This window comes from Hemicordylus capensis, chromosome 2, assembly GCF_027244095.1.
Source record: "Hemicordylus capensis ecotype Gifberg chromosome 2, rHemCap1.1.pri, whole genome shotgun sequence".
NCBI classification, from domain to species: domain Eukaryota; kingdom Metazoa; phylum Chordata; class Lepidosauria; order Squamata; family Cordylidae; genus Hemicordylus; species Hemicordylus capensis.
Genome location: NC_069658.1, coordinates 78,981,316 through 78,997,752, shown reverse-complemented (window position 1 = coordinate 78,997,752; position 16,437 = coordinate 78,981,316).

The following is a 16,437-nucleotide window of genomic DNA, read 5'->3' as shown; positions in this document are numbered from 1 at the left end:
TTAAAAGTGCCCTACCATGCTCCAGGTGTCCATCAAGCCCCCTCACCAAGTCCCAAATCCAACATTTTTATGTGAAAAATCACGTGAAAAGAACTTAACAAACAAACAAATGAGCCACAAAATGGCTCCTCAAAATGGTGGCCAGAAATGACCTCGGAAGTCATTTCCAGCAACCTTGAACCAGCAGATAATCTAAATTAACCCTTTCTAAACCTTTCCCCCCACATATGCTGAAGTTTCAATTACCAGACCAAGGATACGTGAAGCTATGGATGTTTGATCAGCTAATGGTGAGGTTCACCTGTAATGGTCCCAGAAGACCTTCAAGAGTATGGACAACAGCAACTAGACCAGGAGCCCAAATTGCATCAGAAATGTCCCTTCTATGTTCAGATCACAGTACTTCCAACTGCTGCTATGTTCAGCTGTTGTTCTGAATTAACTTCCATAGGAATATAGGAAACTGCCGTATACTGAGTCAGACCATTAGTCTATCTAGCTCATTATTGTACACACAGTTGGCAGTGGCTTCTCCAAGATTACAGGCAGGAATCTATTTCAGCTCTACCTTGGAGAAGCCAGGGAAGGAACTTGAAACTTCCCAGGGGCTATGGCCAGGAGTGCTTTCTATGAACTTTGGTTGATAGGCGAGGAGAGCTGATCTCCTGGTAGCAAGCATGACTTGTCCCCTTACCTAAGCTGGGTCCACCCTGGCTGCATATGAATGGGAGACTAGAAGTGTGACCCTGCTTAGCTCTAGTTAGCTCTAGTTAGCTTCCATATGGCTCCTTGCCATGAGTAGATGTCATATACTTTTCAAGACTTTAGGACCAGAGCCAGATGAGAAGGAGAGGAAGAGAGAATAGTGCAATCCGCATATTATTTCATTAAATACCTAATATGGTCTGGAACAGAAGAAAGGACAGCATGGAATTCTGTAGGGATCTTTCCTGGAAGCGGCCACAAGAGACAAGCAGCACCACCCTATCTAAATTTCAAGGCTAAATCATTCATCTGGACCACAAGTGATGACCAGGGGCGTATTAACCTTTTTGCCGCCTATAGGCAAAAAGGCTTTTGCCAGTGCCACCCTTAAAAGAAAGGAAGTACCCGGGGGGGGGGGGAGAAAGTCCTCCTCCTTTACTTCAATATTTTTAATGGCAGGGGAGCGGCAGCAGTAGCTGCTGCAGGGAGGGGGAGTCACTGGGTGAGGGGAATGTTCTCCATTTGTCCCCTAAAAGGCTGCTGCCGCTGCCAACAATAAGATGGGATGGGGCACCACGGTGGCTGGCTTCAGGAAGGGGGGGCAAGGAGGAGATATTTCACCCCTTTTTTACGTTTACAAGCCCATCACTCACAGCGGCGAGCTTAGCTCCTTCCTCCTCTCCACCTCCTCCTGAGTGAATGTTCTCAGGCTGAGGCTCCACCTCCCACTCTGCTATAAACTGCAGCAGAGTCTATAGTTCTGCTGCAGTCTTTGTGCTATAGATAGCAGCAGAGCTATAGACTCTAGAGTCTATAGCTGTGCTGCAGTCTAAAGCAGAGGGGGAGATGGGGATGTGGAAGGAGCTAAGCTCACTGCTGTGAGCTGCCGTGACTTAAAATCATTATTATTAATTTTTTTACACAGTCAGACAGGTGTTCTTGACTGGTTTGTTTTATCCAGACATCGAGTCCTTCCCAAGGACCTGGGATGGCTGAATTTTATCATCAATACTGTTGGTTATTATAGATATCGTCGCAAAATATAGGCTGTTCCCAGTAAAGCTGCTTTTTGTAATTGGCTGATGGTGATTTCTGTGGCCCCTATGGTGTTGAGGTGCTCTTCAAGGTCTTTTGGAACTGCACCCAGGGCGCCAATTACCAATGGGATTATTTTGGTCTTTTTCTGCCACAGCCTTTCAATTTCAATTTGCAGATCTTTGTATTTGGTGATTTTTTTCTATTTCTTTTTCTTCTCTTCTGCTATCCCCTGATATTGCTATGTCGATTATTTTAATTTGTTTTTCTTTCTTCTCGACTACAGTTATATCTGGTGTATTATGTGGCAGATGTTTGTCTGTTTGTAGTTGGAAGTCCCATCATATTTTTACATCTTCATTTTCTTCAACTTTTTCAATTTGATGGTCCCACCAATCTTTGGCTACAGGTAGCTTGTATTTTTTGCAGATGTTCCAGTGTATCATCCCTGCTACCTTGTCATGCCTTTGTTTGTAGTCAGTCTGTGTGATCTTTTTACAGCAGCTGATTAGGTGGTTCACTGTTTCATCTGCTTCTTTACAAAGGCAGCACTTGCTGTTTGTGGTGGATTTTTCGACTTTGGCTCTTATTGCATTTGTTCTTAGTGCCTGTTCTTGTGCAGCCTGTATTAAACCATCAGTTTCTTTCTTCAAGTTGCCATTCTTAAGCCATTGCCAGGTCTTGGTGATGTCTGATTTTCCACTTATATTGTGCAAATATTGACCATGCACTGGCTTATTTTTCCATTTTTCTGCTCGGTGCTTGACTTGTTCTTTCTTATAGGCCTGCTTTGTTTCATTGGTGTTGAATAGTTTCTCGTTATTGACCATTTGAAGTGCATCTTCTTCACTGTCCTTGATATATTCTTCAAGGCCTCTTTTCTCCTCCTCTACTGTTTGATGGACTTGCAGCATTCCTCTTCCACCTGATCTGCGAGGGAGGTATAGCTTATCGACATCACTGCGGGGGTGCAGAGCATGATTGATGGTCATGATTTTCCTGGTCTTATGATCTAGCATCTCTAGTTCTGCATGGGTCCAATCTATTATTCCTGCAGTGTATCTGATCACAGGTATAGCCCAGGTGTTTATGGCTTGTATGGTGTTCCCGCCATTGAGTTTGGACTTGAGGATTTTTCTAACTCTCCTGATGTATTCACTTCCAATTTTTCTTTAAACTTCAGTGTGTGCGATGTTATCAGCCTGGAGAATGCCCAGGTATTTGTAATGTTCTTTCTCTTCCAGGTTCTTGATGTTGCTTCCATCGGGCAGTTCTATTCCTTCTGTTTTTCTTATTTTTCCTCTCTTCATTATTAATGCAGCATACTTGTCTAGTCCAAACTCCATTGCTATATCGCTACTGAATATACGGACAGTGTTTAGCAGTGATTCGATTTCTGACTGGGACTTTCCATACAACTTCAGATCGTCCATGTACAGCCGATGGTTGATTTTACTGTATGTTTTAGATGTTTGGTATCCGAGGCCTGTTTTGTTAATATTTGTGAAAGTGGGGTCATGGCGATTACAAATAACAGAGGGGATAGTGAGTCCCCTTGGAAAATGCCTCTTCTAATGCTAACCTGTCCAAGTGTCTCTCGCCATTGATTGTTAACTGTGTACTCCACATGCTCATTGCTTTTAAAAATAAATATCTGAATGTTTTTGCTGACACCAGTTGTTTCTAAACATTTTTGTATCCATGTGTGAGGCAATGAATCGAAGGCTTTCTTGTAGTCAATCCATGCAACACTTAGATTGGTTTTTCTTCTCTTGCAATTTTCTAAAATCATTTTGTCAATCAGCAGCTGGTCTTTTGTGCCTCTGGTGTTCGGGCAATTTCCTTTCTGTTCAACTGGAAGCTGTTTGTTAGTTAATAAATGTTGCATGATTTCATATGCTATTATTCCAGTTAATAATTTGAACATGGTTGGCAGGCAGGTTATCGGTCTATAATTAATTGGAACCGCACCTTTTGCTGGGTCTTTCATGATGAGATGATTGCCCGACACCCAAGAAGACACGAGACACAAAGTATTGGTGCAAAATTGGGCCACAATTTATTTAAATCCAACAAGAGCTTAAAGAGCAGGGATGGCCTCTCAACCAGCAGTGCGGTACTATAGGCATGCGCCACCAGGGCATGCCTAACCTATAGCATAGGGCGATACACCTTGGCTCCAGGCAACCCCAAATGCTCTCAATCCAGGGCTGCCTATCCTAGCCGGCCTAATGCCGGGTCCCTGGCTAGCCTCACCCCAAGGTAGCCGTTCAGCGATTCCTTGGGGGTTAGCCTGCCAGAGTAGGTCGACCAAGGGGAGATATCCCTGAGCCCTGCAGTCTCTAGGGAGTTGCCCCTTCCCGACCCATAGCCAAACGCTTACCCAAAGGTGTTCACCAGCCTGATAATATTTTTTCCAACCGCACTGCACCTGCCACTGCGCGGGTTAGCCTAGCTTAACCCTCGCCGCCCCACCAGGTACGCAGATATACGGCCAATCCCTGCTCTAAATCCCTCAAAAACAAACTGGTCCCACTAGGTGACAGGTGAAACCCATCCCCTCTAAACAAACTGGGTACCGAAAAGAGAATGTCTGGATGGTCTATGGTGCCCCCCCCCAATGGCAGCCACAAAACGCGCCATCTGGGCATTAACCTTCCTGCGAGCCCTGTCTACCCTGTAGGGGTCCCCAGCACCCCTCCATACCCTACGCTGCAGCAACGCAGACCAAAAGAGGACAATTCCTGGGCACCATTCCAGAACCTGTAGAATGTCCTTTTGCAAATTATGGATAATGGATAAGCCTGACTGAGACGTCAAGTCGTTTTCCCCTAAGTGGAGGACCAAAATGTCAGGCGGCAAATTCGCCGCCAAATATTCCTGCAGCATAGGTAAAAATTGGGCGATGACCATCCCACGACGACCGATCCAGGAGATCGATGCCCACCGCCCAAGCCCCAGCTGCGTTCCAGGCTGTGCCATACGTGCTGCCTTATGAGCCCAGAAAACTATGGAGTGGCCCATAACGAGTACTCGAGCCCTCGCCACCCGTCGCGCAGGGCCTGTAAAGAGAAAAACAATCAGCGGCCGTCGCCCGGGCGCTAGCGCACATACCTCTTGTAAGTGGCAGACCACCAACGCCCAATGCGCTGGATGGTCTCGCCCGAAAGACCCAGCTGGGAAGCTGTGGAAGCCGCACCGATGCAGAATGAATGAAGGGAAAGCTGCCCCGTGTCGACCCCCGCTGCTGTCAGCGCACGACAAGCAACAGTCCAAAACTGGAACTGTGAGAGGGGGCATCCGTCCTGGTGAATGAAAAGGCACCCGGGTGCGGATCCCCGGAGGGCTGTGTAATGACTTAAGGCCCGCACCGGGCATAGAAGAATATTGGTGGCCCTGTGGAGTGATACCAATTGCCCCCTGCCCCTCTGGTCGGTCTTGGAAAAACGGAGGTGCAGTTGCACCACGTCTTGTCCAATGACCATGTCACCAAGTTGCATAACCTTGCAGGCAGGGCTATTCCGGCCCCTAGGCAGCAACTCACCAGCTCGGAAGGCCCCGAAAAACAAGACTAGCGTGGCCGCATGGAAGAGCGCAGCCTCATAGGGAGAGCGGCAGACCACTGCAAACTGCTCCACAGCCCCCTGAACAGCAGAGGGGGAAAGGGGCCTCCGGCTGTCTGCCATAACCGGGCGTTCCCGGGACCAGCCCTCAAGCATCCTCCGAACCCTGAAATCCCCAGTGGTGTCAGCCAGGCCCTGGGACTTTGAAGAGAAAGCCAAAGCTGCCAGGTAACCTGCCATAGCACTCGGGGACAACCCCTTATCCTTAAGGTGGACCAAGAATTGCATCAGTTCCTCCACGGGGGGGGGGCAATCCTGGCCCAATCCTACCTGAGTCCTAAACTCCTGGAAGACCCTGCACTGCCTAGTGTATGCCGCCCTCGTGCTGGATGCCAGAGAGGCCCAAACGGCCCTCTGTGCTTCTATGCGCCAAGGCTCCATAGCCACGAAGGCATCTGCTCGGGCCACTGTTCCGCCTCTGGTGCCAGCTGGCGAAAGCGCTGCACCTGGAAACGAGACAGCGCATCCGCCAAGCTATTCTGAACGCCTGGCACATGGCATGCTAGGAACTGTATATTATTGTGCAGGCAAGCCAAAACAAAATCCCTAACTAGAACCATCACCCTTGGAGACCGAGATGTCTGCCTATTGATCACCTGCACAGTGGCCTGGTTGTCGCACCAGAAACGCACTGTCTTGTCCCGAAAAAGATCCGCCCAGAGATGTATGGCCACTACTATAGGAAAAAATTCCAAAAAGGTAAGGTCCTTGGTGACCCCACTAGCTACCCAGGCCGCAGGCCATCGCTCAGCACACCAGTGGCCACGAAAATAGACACCAAAGCCCAAGCCACCAGCTGCGTCTGACTGAACCTGAAGCTCTGCTTCCAAAAGGAGGGTATCCCACCAAAATGACGACCCATTATAAGACTCCAAGAAGGTGGCCCACAGCTGCATGTCAGCTCGCATTGGAGCCGTGACCCTAACCCTATGGTGGCTACACCTAACGCCCTTAACAGCGTCACAAAGCCGTCGTAGAAAAGGACGACCAGGCACCACCACCCTGCAAGAGAAATTTAAATGCCCAATAAGCTGTTGGAGTTGCCTAAGGGTAACCTTGCGGGCCTGTATGCAGGACACCAGCAAGGTCTTCAAAATGTCAATTTTTGCCCACGGGAGCCTGGAACAGCCAGCAATGGTGTCCAGTTCGATACCCAAAAAGGTAAGGACGGGTGACGGGCCTTCAGTCTTCTCCTGAGCCAGTGGCACACCCAGGTCAGCACACAGATTCTGAAAAACAGCCAGAAGATGACTACATTGCTCAGTTCCAGGCCGGCCAACCAGGAGATAGTCATCTAGTAATGGGCCATGGACCCGAGGCCAGCCACCCACCGAAGGGCCCATTCAAGCATGGAGCTGAACGCCTCAAAGGCCGCACAAGAAATCGAGCAGCCCATGGGCAGGGCTCGATCGATGTAAAAACAACCCTGAAAGGCAAACCCTAGGAGGCTAAAATCTGCCGGGTGAACCGGAAGGAGGCGAAATGCAGATTCAATATCGCATTTTGCCAGAAGGGCGCCCTGTCCACAAGATCGAACTACCTTGACCGCTTGATCAAATGAAGTGTACTTCATGGAACAAAGCCCATCCGGGATCCCGTCACTGACAGATGAACCATGGGGGAAGGAGAGGTGGTGAATAAGGCGATATTTGCCCGGTGCCTTTTTGGGCATCACCCCCAAAGGGGAAATGCGCAAATCCGGCAAGGGCAGCTCATGGAACGGGCCGAGAACTCGTCCCAAGGCTATTTCTTTATTAATCTTGCGAAGAACCACCTCCTCCATCCCAACCACGGACCTAAGGTTTGGGGCCATACTATGTATTCTCGGGCCCATGTAAGGAATGCGGAAACCATACTGAAAGCCTTCCCTCAAATAGCGGGCCTGCGCCTTCAATGGGTATTCCTGAAGAAAATGCTCTAAAACCCTGATCCTATTTGGGCTGGGGCCCTTTTCCAGGAGTGGAACCTTGCATGGGGCCACCACTCTTCCTGCCGCCTGCAGGTGGCTCGCGTGCTCCCCCCCGGGGGCCCCTAACGCACTGGCAGTGAATGCTGGCATGCTTTCCGCCACAGAAACCGCACTCGTGCTTGAATCTGCAAGGAGACCTGTTGCAGCTCCCACTGGTATTGAAGGCCCAGCATGGCAGGGGACTTTGAACACCCTGCGCAGCGACAGACCCAGAAGACTGCGCTGCGGGAGTCCTAGAGATTAAGTGGCCGCTGTCTGCGCGTTCACCTTGAATGGGCCTGGATTGCGTCATAATAAGAAGCCAGAGCTCCTGGTGTTGCCTGTCCCACGGAATAGCCGGGTTCAGGGATGCTCGAAGCCTAAAAGAGCGGTCATAGCGCTCCCAAGCATTACCCATGAAATCCATGTAACCCCTATGTATTATATCCAGGTACTTCACTAAAGCCGGGCCTTTTGAGATGTGGACCTGAAGCATAACACCCATGTAGACAGTATAGCCAGACAGCCAATTGGCCCAATTATGTTCTACTGGCTTCCGCTTTGATTTTACTTCCTCTCTTTTTTGTTCCCCTTCCTTTAGGACGGGTTCGGGCTCCTTGAAAAGCAGTTGAAATATGTCTACAAACTCACCACGCCAGATGCGCTCCCTAACCGCGGGCAACAAATGGTAACCCAAAGGCAAATAGGTGTCACATGGCAGGTATGGGACCTGCGCTACCGATGCTTCACCCATGAGACTAGGAACTGCAGGCGGTGCTGTGGGTGCGGGGGAAGCCACCCCCTGCCAAACCTGAGAACACGCCCCATATGGAGGTGTGGAGCTAAAGGAGGCCGGGTGCCATCCGTATGTGTTAAAAGGCTGAGCCCAGGGGGAGATACCCCAAGGCCAAGTGTTGTGCAGAAACTCACCAGGCCCCTGCTTGTCCCAAGAACGTGCATCTCCTCCTGCAGAGTCCTCAACGCTCTGAGAGCCAGCCGCATCCGAAGTCAGGTCCACCGCTGGGGTAGCAGGAGGATGATCACGCGCCTCCAACGCATCAAGTCTAGACGAGAGTGATTGTATTAGCTTCGCACGTTTTGCCCCCCTAGTAACCCGTTTGGGACCAGAAGGAATGCCCGATGGCCCACCCTTCTCTGTAGGAAGCACCCCACCCCGTTTCTCTTTCTCAAGCGCTTCCAGTCGAGCAATGAGCGCCCTCACTGTGCCCAAATCGCCATCATCATCAGATGAGGAATCAGAGACTGGTGCCGGACGGGGGGGGGGGGGCGAACCCGTTTCCCACCAGACTTCACCTTGGCTTTCTTAGGACCCATGCCAACGACCGTCCCGAACAGCTAATAAGGCTATAGGCCTAAGGAACCGAACAAAGCCACCAAACACCCCCGAAAAGGCCAGCAAGCCCCAGTGGGAAGACTCCCGAAGAAAGAAAAAAGGGCCCTTCGTATGCACCCTGGAGGTAACAGGCCCCAAAACACGAGCCCTGGAGTAGGACAACACACCACCCAAGGAAAAGAAGAGGGGGGGGGGCGAAAGCCCAAAAGCCCAAAAGGTGTGTTGAAGAGGGCTGTCTGAAGGCCGGGGGGGGGGGAGGAATCCAGCCTCTGCCCACAAATGGGGGGGGGAGGCTTCCAGCAACGACTGGGGACGCTACAACCCCCAGGGAAGGCCTTAAAAGGCCGACTGTCCTACCCGCGCAAACCCACGAGTGCCAGCCCTGATGGTCTCGCGCCGGGCTGTGGGGGGGGGAACCGCCACCTGCCCTATGAGCAGCCACCGAGACAACTGCCAGGCGGGAAACGCCGCCCGTAGTGGGCTGAGAAGCCCTTCAAACCTTGGGGTGGGGCCTTAAAAAGCCACCCCCCGAACCGATGCCACCGCTCGGGTGGTTTCCGCTCCCTAAAATCTCGCGCCGAGCCGAGAAGCAGCCAAAATTGCAGGAGCCTTAAAAGGTGTCCTGCTCCAATGCCTCCTGAGAGCGAACTGAGCTCTCCCGGGCCCGGAGCAGGACGCGGAGCGTAAGCTCCGACCCCGCACGGGCCCCTCAACCAATCAGGGGGCAGAGAAGCCTCGTGCTTCTCCAGGGGGCCAGGCAAGAGCGCTGCGCCGCTAATTAAGCGGCCGGCAGCGTGATTTTTTCCAGTGTTAGCCTTTGTTCAATATCACCTCCTTGCAAAATGTGATTGAACTGTTTTGATAGTTGTTTATGAAGGCTTGTTTGGTGTTTAAGCCAAAAGCCATGCAGTTCATCATCGCCTGGAGAAGTCCAATTTTTAATTTTCTTTGCTCTTTCACTTATTAATTCTGGTGTTATTATTAGATCTTGCATTTGTTGGTTACATTTTTTTACCTCTTTCATCCTGCCTGCTTTTTTATTATAATCTATTGGATTGTTCCATAATTTCCCCCATTATTGCACTGTTTCTTCTTTATTGGGTGTTTTGACATTTCTTGCAGTTTCTCCTTCTATCTTTGGTAGAAATGTCTCTGATTCGACTGGAATTGGAGATTCTGCCTGTGTTGTGTGATTCTGGGTTCGTATCTGCTAATCTTCTTTGACACTGCTGTTATTTGCTGCTTTATTATTTCCAGGACTTCTCTAATTTTCCTTGAATCTAGGTGGTATTTTTGGATCAGATACTGTTTGGTGTTTTCATTCTTCAACTGCTTGTCTTTCATATCTTTCAATTTACTAGCATCTGATCTAAGCCTGGAGATTTTATTTTCTAATCTAATCTTCCATTTGAGTGATGTACTACTTTCTTTTCTTACAGGTCCATTGATCTTATATCTGAGCTCTTGTGTTGTTATTGTTGCTGCACTGTACATTAGTTGGTTTGTTTCTTGCAAATTATTGGTTGTTATTTCTGCAAGTGCAGCATTGACATCTTTTAATGCCTGCGCAAGTTGTTTTTTGGCAACTGTTTTTAGCGTTGGAAGTCGAACCCTGGTGGTTGTTTGGTTCATGTGCTCAGTTATTTTTTGCTTTAGTTCTTGTTGCTTTTCTGTTAAACAGCATTTGGGTTTTTGAGGTGAAGGCAAAGGGGAGGTTGCCTGGTTTTGATTTTGAAACAGTTCAGCAACAGTGGCATCCTCGATTTCCAACACCTCCTCCACCTGCGCCTGAGCAACTTCTTCAGTTGGTGGTAATTCTTCTTCCATATCTTGAGCCTGTGTTGCTCTTTGCAGTTCTTCCAGCTCAACTCCTGTGAATACTTTATTTCTTATTATGAATCTTCTCTGGTTTTATCTGGTCTTGCCCCCTGCCACTTCCGACAGACCCTTTGTTCTGTTATTTCTGTATCTGGATGCTTCTCTTTCCAAATTTGGTACTTTCTTTTTAAATAACCTTTTCTAGTTGGACTAGACTTGTAATAGCAGATCATTATTTCCTTGTTGGCATTTTTCCTATATTTTTTCCGATTAAGTGACGTTTCTTCCAGTAACTTTCTCCAGCCCTGGTTGCTCAACTGAAGATCCTGAGTCCTGTTGCCCACTTGCCACCAGGTGACCAGGGACTCCAGTACCTGGCGCGGTCCTTGTTGACCCGGGCGACGACCGATCCAGTATAGATTTATTAAAATTACGTCTCACCATATTGTTGATGGGAGAGGCACTCTTTGTCTGGCTCCTCTGGTGAGATCTGTCCAGTATGGTTGGACCTCTGGCATAGCTCTCACCTTCCTCAGAACATGCAAGCCCCACAACCACGTCAAGGTAATGCCTCACTGGGGGTTATTCATTATTATTATTATTATTATTATTATTATTATTATTATTATTAATGTGTACAAATTTGATTATTATCCCTGTGTACAAATAATGTGTATATAATGTACAATACTGTACAATAATGTGTACAAATTTGATTAATCGTCATCATCATCATCATCATCAAATTTGTACACCGCCCCAAACTTTTATCTTTTGGCAGTTAAGAAGTAGGAGGGGGACTTTCCTCTTGCCCCCTGCCACTTTCGACAGAGGCAGAGGCATGGCAAAATGTGAGCTGCTGCTCCTCAATTTTTGCCACCGTAGGCAGATGCCTCCTCTGCCTCTGCGCTAATCTGCCAGTGGTGATGACAGAGCATTATATCCTAATTAGAACCCAATGTTCATGGATCCAGGGTCAATCTAGAAAATGAGACTGTTAGGTCAACATCAGTTGGTTACTTGACAAACAGCTAGTCAGCTTCTGGGTTTGACATATTTCACATATTTCACCTCCTGTAATGTTTGGTAGTGGTAAAGCACCACTGGCCATAGAGCTAAGTGTAGATGTAGCAGTACTAAAGCAGCCAAATCAATACTGTCCGAGATCCCATTGCAGATATATTTATTTGCAGCTGGCCTACTATATATCTAACTATCTACTATGGATTAATACTGCTGTGGTGCATGCTGGATTAGGGATGAGGGAGGGTTGTTTCTGCATTATCAATAATCCTGCTTTGGCAGCCTCAAATACTCTGCGTAGTGTGTGTACGTGTGTGAAGGGCAGAAGATGGGAACAGGATATCAATGTGCAGTGCTGAAGATCACATTATTGCTAAACCTTGTAGTGTGATAGTAAAAAACATACAAAACCACACATGATTGTTTTAAATAGTAAATTTGTCCTGGGATATACCGTCCCTCCAGATAAGAATAAGCTGCACAACATGAGGAGCATGTGCGCAAGTCCTAAGTGTGAGATTACTCATCCTCATTACATTCCCACAGGCTTCCATCTTCCTTACCAGTACAAATTCACACTCTGTTCAGACACCAAGCAGAATCCTTGTGCAATTTTTGCAGCGCCACCTTCTGTCCAACTCTTACTTTCTGAGAAGAACCTATTATTATGTTTCTGGTGCATGGGGGAAAGGGCTGGTTCTTTTCAGAAAGCAAGAACTGCCTAGCAAGGATCAGGCAAGGACCCTGCTCAGAGTGTGCTGAACAGAGTGTGCATTCACACTGATTATTGACAAAGCTTCTTACATCATGCAGCTTATTGCCAACTGGACAGAAACCCATAAATCTATCAGATGACTAAAGGGTTAAGACAGAAATTCAATCTTATCAAATAGAATGCTCGTTTCTAAAAGATGGTGAGTTTTGTCAGCACCGCCAACATTTGGAGGGCATAAGTGAATTGCCCTTAACCCTGTTTTTCTCAGATCTTTGTACTCTGCCTATATTACTGTTGTACTGGGATATGCAATAGTATCTGTGGGTCTTTTTTTTTTTTTTTTAAAGAGGGCTCTTATTAACATTTTTAAGCATGCTGAAGGCAGCCTGAATATGCTAGCCTCTTGGGGAGATCATTCTTTTCCCAGAAGTATAGTATCATTTTTGTCAGAGAGGATTTCTCCCTATCGGTTCATATGGCAATGCTGCTCCTGCTGCTTCTTCCCTATCCTGGTTATTGTTAGTTGGAGTGGGATTTTTCCTCTGTTTAGGAAATAATGCTTGGGAGGGTGGGATTGGCAGGATATTACTCACAGGAAGAAGCACTATTATTCTTAAAGGGTTTTTGACAACCTGACTTCCCGTTTCAGGACGCTCTATTTTTTATATGCCTGGTATGATTTTTATGTTCAAATTATCAACATTTCCAGCACAGTGCAGCTCAATCTAACTCCCTGGGTATAGTTTATCAGAAAGCAATTTTGTTTAAATAGGAAGACAAATGAATAGATGCTACCATCACACACCTGTCACACAAATATAACCTTGTGCTTGGGATTCATCACAGGCTAAGTGAGAATTTATTTTAGGGTGGAGGAAGAAGCTGGGGATTGTTAGCAGTATTGGCAGTGCATCACTGGTGTGCTAGATATGCCACTAAACCATTCTGAGATACATTCCAGGAAAGGGAGAGAAATGGCCTGTCACAATGGAAGATTGAGGATTTAACAAGGCAGATGTCTGGATGAGCCCTAAAGGTCAATCAGCTTCATCAGAAACCACTTGAAAGACTACAAATGCAGCATTATATCCTCAAGGGAAGCGCCCAGGATGGATGTCTAATAGATGTACACTGTAGACCCTGCAATATAAAATTTGTAGAGGATTTAACTCACACACAAAAAGGTGAGGACTTTATTGCTCTTAGAGCTCATTTTTCTCCCAACAAGGCAGCTGAACAGAACATTTAGCGTGCATCTTTTAATACTGGGAGCAGGAGTGGTTGAACCAAATGAACAATTTAATGTGTGGGTTTGAAGTACGCATAGATGGAAAGTGCATTTTTAATCAACTCTGTGGTTATTTTCCTGTGTCTGGATATACAGCAAAGGAACTTTCTGAGGAACTAGAAATATGAGCACTGTTAGGTATTCCCCTTAGAGGATGGAGCCGTTCTGGGAAGAGCAGAAGGTTCCAAGTTCCCTCTCTGGCAGCATCTCCAAGATGGGACAAGATTTTTTTTAAAAAAAATAGGACAAGATTTTTTTATTGAACCAACAAACTACCAAAGCATACAGTACGTTGTCAAAGCACAATTATATACAAAGTGGTTGTTTGTACATGATATATCTACAAAGATTTACACACAAGGATTTGGAAACACACAAGTTATGAAGTATATGCAGGTAGTACTGTAACTCGGGGGTGGGGGATTACAAGGCACATCAGGTAATCAGGGAGGTTACGTCCGACGTCCATTTCCACAATTTGTCCCATTGCTGTTTAGAAGAGATACTCTTGTCTTTTTGCACATAACCATACAAACTTTTCCAGAAGAGAATTACTGTCTCATCTGTGTGAACCTCTTGGTCGTGTCTTCCCTCCCTATTCCTATGCACGAGCATTGCATAAATGACATACAAGTTTACTAACCTGATTACGAGAAGGGGAACATTCCAATTCCCTAGTATGGGGGCACCTGTTCCGTCCCGTTTCCTTGAAGGTTTCTTTCTGGGACCTCGAAAGGAGGTTCTATCGCTCAAACCCGTGGTTAGTTCTTCCCAAGTCTGTTTTTCCAAATCAGGCCACTCTAACAGCTTGCTTGCTCCCTGCCACACTCTTTTGGCTACCACACACTCTTTTAAGAAATGTGAGTGGGTTCCCCTGAATGTTTTGCCTAGCTCACTAGCTTTCTGTTTGCAGGTGATTTTAGGGCACTCTTGCTGGTCCTCTGGGAGCCATGGCTTAGCCGCATTAAGTGGTAGTACTTGATGGTATAAGCGCCACCTTGTTTCCCATAAATGGAAAGGGACTTTTTTCTCTTTAAAGAGAGCAATAGGGTGATCAAGTACTGTGAAGTGTGGTGTTTGTAGCGTTTACGTTCTAAATCAGGTTTTAAGAAACCCACTTCTAGAATCTCTCCATAAATTGTTTTCCTTATCTGCTTAATTGAGGAGGATCCTTTAAATAGATCCGGTTCAACCTTCCATTTTTTAAGTGTGAATAACAAATCTCTCAAGTAGTCTCGGTGTTCTCTTTTTAATACTTGTGTGATATTGCCATTGAAAGATCCTTTCCCCCACCATGCTATGGCTGAGAGAGATTCCTGCCTGCAACCTTGGAGAAGCTGCTGCCAGTCTGAGTAGACAATACTGAGCTAGATGGACCTATGGTCTGACTCTGTATATGGCAGCTTCCTATATTCCTATGAACTAAAAAATGTGCCACTCTGCTTTACTTAAAGCAAAATAAGTTTGCAGCATACTGTGAGTGCACTTATGTTCTCCTAAATCTAGGACGTACAGTGGATCTTAGCTGTGTTCTTGTTTTGCTTCAGTGAAAAAAAGAACATATGAAATAAAAATAAATGAAAACAATTATATGAGTTTTGCCATTCACTAAACATAGTAGTGTGTTATGTTACAGTTCAGGTAAAAGGTTTAAAAATAAAATGTTAGATGTTTTGCAAGAGCAGGCAGTAGAAGGTTGATAAATTAGTATACATTTGAGAAGGATATATTCCACACTATGTGGGAATTAAATACTTGGAAAGAAAGCAGGTGATGCTATATGGGAGGAAATGATGTGGAGAAATTTAACTTTACTACAAACCACACCTGACATGCAAATTCTGTACATTTTTTTAAAAAATCTACACTTCATAGTTGTACTATTTTAAACTGATCTTAATTATTTTTTAATGATTTTAAATTCATTTTAATCTTGTTTTAATGAGTTATCTGATTTTACATTTGTGAACCACATAGAGCCATTTGGGTGAGGCAGTATAAAAATCTAAATAAAAATAATCATAACAATCCTCCCCCTCCTCTCTCTTTCTCTGTTTGCTTCTCTCCACACATGCAGAAATATAAAAATATTTTACATAGAAACATATGATCAATAAATGAACTGTGTCTTATAAATAACCTATCACTCTAAGTTTCTTTTGACATTTGGTCATCCATGGAACACATAATTCATATTTTATCTCTATAAAATTTCCCTTAAGAATATTCCTTGTTCATATCCCAGAACAGGTCAATAATAATACACATTCTGACCAACATAAAATTTCGAAATCATGGTGATCTCTACATTTGGGGAAAACCCCGCCCCTGCAAAAAAAAAAAAAAAATTCTCCATGGTTTCTTATTTGGTACATTTTATTACATTAGTCCAGGTCAAATAATGAAAATCTCTTGTTGATTCTGCTGGTATTTCTTTCCCCCACTCCAGCACAAGAAAACTATAAGCACAAGAGACTTGCAGTGGTTAATTTTTTAAAAAAGATGTTGATGTTCACTCTGCATAAATTTAGGAACATGATCAGTTGATGTTCATAACTATAAAAAGGGCTTTGCTGGATCCATCTAGTCCATCTAATCCAGCATCCTGTTTCCTGAACAGGTAAACAAGATGCATCTGAGAGGCCCAGAAATGGGGCATGTAGTCAAATAAGAGCCCTTTCCCACTATTGTTTCCCAGCAACAGGTATTCAAAGCACATTCTCAGCACCTGGAAGAAGCATTCAGCATTCATGAGTAGCAGCCATTGATAGACCTGTCCACCATTAATTTGTCTATTCACCTCTTCAACGGTCATATAGGCAAGTGACCAAAATATCTATAAATTAATTATGTGCTCTGTGGATATATTTCCTTTTGCCTACTTTCCCCATATACTATGCGTAATTGTATAAACTTCCATTATTATAA